Source organism: Galeopterus variegatus, unplaced genomic scaffold (genome assembly GCF_000696425.1).
Source record: "Galeopterus variegatus unplaced genomic scaffold, G_variegatus-3.0.2 Scaffold670, whole genome shotgun sequence".
Classification (NCBI taxonomy): domain Eukaryota; kingdom Metazoa; phylum Chordata; class Mammalia; order Dermoptera; family Cynocephalidae; genus Galeopterus; species Galeopterus variegatus.
In genome coordinates this window covers 422,862-427,683 of record NW_007726781.1, presented here as the reverse complement: position 1 = coordinate 427,683, position 4,822 = coordinate 422,862, and the positions used below count along the sequence as shown (strand labels likewise).

Here is a 4,822-nt window from a genome sequence, read left to right as displayed (position 1 = left end):
ACCCTCGGTGTCGCGCCCGCACCGCGCTCAACCAGTGAGTGGACTGGTCTCTATATGGGATTCGAACTCTCGGCGGGAGCGCCGCCGCACTCTACCGAGTGCGCCACCGGGCTGGTCCTAAAGGTTGATTTTAGATTTCACTGTGTAAGACAGTGAAAGACAAGTAAACAATATGGATTATTAGAATTTATGTTGATTAAAACTATATATTAGGAGATTGCACTTCAAGCAAAATCTTTGATTAAAAATAGAAATAAATATATGTTGAAGGTTGCAAACTCAGTGCAATTCATGGTTTGATGCTGTGTTAGGTTTGAGGTGAACTAAAGCCCAGCAGAAATTAGACTATTTTTATATTGGAACTTGTATTTGTATTTCCCCCCATAGCCTTTGTACAGCACTCTAAGAACAGATCCTGGCAGTCCCCACCTGGGGGCTTTAGTGGGTTTAAGCTGGCACAGAGGAATCTTCAGAAATGTCTCATGAGCCCACATGAGAAAATATTAGTTTTAGAACATTTATTACATTATCTCCCTGCCCCTCCCTCCTTTTTGAGAATTTCCTTCATGTATAGTATTCTGACAGACTTGGAGCATTAGCATAGGATCTGTGCCTTGGTCCCCTTACATCCTTAGATTTTTATCTCAGTTTGCTGAAGTGACTACCCTAGCAAGTGGTCATTGTTGACATTATATGTAATTCAAGAGTTTGTTGCTGCTTTTCCTTAAAGACACTGTCATTTACAAGTTACTGAAAAGTAGTTTTTGTATTTAGAAAGTGTTTTTTTTCTTTCATTTTAACTTAGCTTTGGTCCAGGGGCAGAAGACACTCACTTCTGCCAGGGTGATCAGTCATTGAGGAATTCACAATCCTTCACCTACAGATCTTAAGAGGTAAGGAGGAGTGATATTAGGAACAAGAGACAGATGTAAGGAGGCAAGCACTGGAGAGTTGTGGCCATCTTTCATCCTATTAAACAGCTTCTATGCAAATCTTTGACTGACAAAGACTGCTGCGTCCTACTTAGAGAAACTCATGTTGGATACTTAATTGATGTTTTAAAACAGTTAAAAGACAGAAAAATTATTTAGGGAAAATATATTTTAAAAGCATGTTGTGAGAAGAATTTAAATGGTGCTTTGAGTGGTGCATGCTGCGATTTATGGTTTTAGAATTTGGGATTTTAAAAAATTTATTGAGTTGAAACACAACATAAATCAGTCATTTTATTTATCTGTCTATCTTATCTATCTAATCTATCTGTCTGTCTATCTATCTATCTATCATCTATCTATCTATCTATCTATCTATCTGTCTATCTTATCTATCTAATCTATCTGTCTATCATCTATCTATGTATCTATGTATGTATGTATGTATGTATGTATGTATGTATGTATGTATGTATGTATGTATGTATGTATGTATGTATGTATGTATGTATGTATGTATGTATGTATGTATGTATGTATGTATGTATGTATGTATGTATGTATGTATGTATGTATGTATGTATGTATGTATGTATGTATGTATGTATGTATGTATGTATGTATGTATGTATGTATGTATGTATGTATGTATGTATGTATGTATGTATGTATGTATGTATGTATGTATGTATGTATGTATGTATGTATGTATGTATGTATGTATGTATGTATGTATCTATCTATCTATCTATCTATCTATCTATCTATCTTTAAGAAGATGACCGGTCAGCACCACACTCTCCCAAGTGAGGTAACTGGCCATCTCTATATAGGGATCTGAACCAGTGGCCTTGGTGTTACCAACACCATACTCTCCCAAGTGAGCCACAGGCCAGCCCCCTAAATTAGTCATTCTAAAGTGAACAATTCAGTGGCATTTAGTATATTCACAATGTTGTGCAGCCATCACCTTTACCTAGTTTCAAAACATTTCCATTACTCCAAAATAAAACCTTATACCCATGGAGCAGTCCCAACCCCTGTTCCTCACCCACCCCAACCCATGCAACCACCAGTCTATGTTCTGTGTCTGTGAATTTACCTGTTCTTGATATTTCATGTAAATGGAATTATACAATATGTGACCTTTTGTGTCTGACTTCTTTTACTTAACATAATATTTTTCATAGTTCGTCTACGTCATAGCATGTATCAGTACTTCATTCCTTTTTATGTCTATAATATTCCATTATATGTATATACTACATTTTGTTTTTCTATTCATCTGTTGATTTGGATTGCTTCTATTTTTTGGCTGTTGATAATAATGCTGCTAGGAACATATGTGTACTTTAGAGTTATTCTGAAGTTTTGTTTTTACTTTTGATTCTAGTAAGTACTCTTCCATTTAAGGTAGGCATAAATACTACAGAAAATATTATTTTACTGTTATGCTGTGCATGTATATAACACTTTGACATTTACTGAGTATTTGTAATCATTTTTACTTTTTTTTTTAAGCCAACTTTTAAAATTTACAATTTATAATCATGTGATTTAAATAAAATAAGCTAACGGTGACATTGGCCATTTTGAAGATATAATACATTTAGAATTCAAATCCAAGAGGCCTCATACCTTTTAGACATATTTTATCTCAGGATGACAGCAGGTGGTCCTTCAAACTAGTCTTTAAACTAGGATCCAATCAAGAATCACTGACTTCTTTTGATTGTTATGTCTCTTAAGTCTCCTTTAATAACCTCCCCCCAGGGCTGGCCCATGGCTCACCTGGGAGAGTGTGGTGCTGATAACACCAAGGCCATGGGTTCAGACCCCTATATAGGGATGGCCAGTAGCTCTTATGGGAGAGCATGGTGCTGACAACACCAAGTCAAGGGTTAAGATCCCCTTACTGGTCATCTTCTTAAAATACATGTATATATAATATAATTATAATAATAATAATAATCTCGCCCCTTCCCTGCCTTTTTTCCTATGTGACATTGACTTATTAAATAGACCAATCCACTTATTATGGTCTGAGATATATGAGATATGATATGATAAACTAAACGTCTCTTACACTATTATGGAGAATTACTATATTGTAGGCTCTGTGGAACTCTTGGCAGGAAGCATCACTGGTAAGTATTTAAGCCATTGTTTTTACATAGGGGTGGTAGCACCCTCCCTAAGTTCACCTTCAGTTCTTTTGTAGGCCCCCCTACACACACACCGGCCCCCCTTCTCTGTCCCCACAACACAGAAGGAGGAAACATATAAATCAGTGAAATTGGTTACCAGCCTGTAGATATAATCACAGAGAGTGTGGAGAATTAAGTCACACAGATTCCTATGTAGAATCTCAGGGAACCATAAAGTGCACTGGGCTAGTTTTCTTTCTCCTACTTACTGAAAATAGTCTAGACCTACAACCGGTTGCCTATACTATCTCTTCACTGATGTTAGGTCAGCCAGGCAACAAACAGAATGACTACCAAAGTTACATAGCAAGCAAAAAAACTCTGTTTCCTTGGTTATTTAGCATTTTGTCAAAGGAGATTATAGTCCTTTATCCATTTATGGGAAAAATCAGCATATTTAGTAAAGCCAGAAGTTCATTAAGTTTGAGTGCCTTCTGTTCCTCTGGGTTTAAGATCTTTTTTTCTATCAGGGAATCCACAGACTTTCCATCATAACATAGAGGCACATCATAACACTTAAATGCATTTTTGTTACACTTCCCTCTGTGTAATGGAGATGAAAAAAAGAATTACTCGATTACTCAAAGCACTATGTATTCATTGAGAGGCCCAGAAGGACTGCACTTCAGTAATTTCCCCATTAGGAGGAGAAAACTGAATGTGACAGTCTCATTTCAAAGTTAGCCTCTCCCTTTTATTGTCAAGACAAGGAAGTTTCACAAGAAAATTCAGTTGATTTAATCATTACAAAGAACACAAAGATATGGGCAGAATTATGGCTAAGTATAGTTTTAACAAATGGAAACTAGTAACATCAGTGAAATAAACAAAATGACATTCCATAATGCAATTTGTAAAAGGTTACTTTGATCCACCAACAAAAGCTTGTCCTTAGCAAACACTGTCTTTTCCTACAGCAATTTCCTTAGTATTTTACACAATAATCAAGCAACTTTCTTAACATACCAATCAGTAGGTTAACCTGCACCAAGGACATCTGTCCTTGCGCCAGCAGTTTTGCTGTGTTACAATTCTTTATCTACAACAGAGACTTTAGCCTGGGGGAAGTTTCCTGTCTTTTGCAAGCTTAACATTTCTATATGTAATTCTAAAAAGTTAGGTTATACGTGAAACTGCAGGGCTTTGGAAGCAAGGCTCTGTGAAATACATTTGTTTTATAAATGTTAGTATCCTCCACACATTTTAAATATCTGGTCTTCTCCAGCACTACACCAAACCCAGAATAATTCACTCAGGGCCAAAAGTTGTACTAGCCAGTCAATCACCTGAATCATACCTGGATTGTTAAGACTTAAATAGGAATTGAAAACTGATTGCTTGCAGGCCATATGCAGCTGTTATGTACTTCATTTGGCTCAAGAGTGTTTTCCAAAAATGTAAATCTATTTTCAAATCTGGATATTTCACTAAAAATATGAATTTTAGTCTTTTCTTAAAAATTAAGAATATCTGTTAGTTTTAGGCCTGCATAACTCTTCCCATCACCTCCCCCCCCCACCACCACCAAAAGAAAGTAATAAGCTGGACCAGAGTAGCAGCTGTTCAGCATAGAGGGGTGTGCATGTTGAAGTTCCCCATTGCCCAAACCATTCATATAGTATATGCAAATGCTTTTGATACCAGTGTTCTCATTTTTTTTTTTTTTTTTTTTTTTTTTTTTTT

The 4,822-nt window shown here is 36.1% G+C and overlaps 1 protein-coding gene across 1 annotated transcript in view; it reads left to right on the top strand.

Moving 5' to 3' along the window:
- The first annotated feature begins 828 nt into the window (after positions 1-828).
- NCOA6 (nuclear receptor coactivator 6) overlaps positions 829-4,822 on the top strand; it is an 85,661-nt gene continuing 81,667 nt past the window's right edge. The window contains exon 1 of the mRNA XM_008571244.1: positions 829-893. The gene's annotated coding sequence lies outside the window, so the exon portion shown is untranslated. The remainder of the gene's footprint in view (positions 894-4,822) is intronic.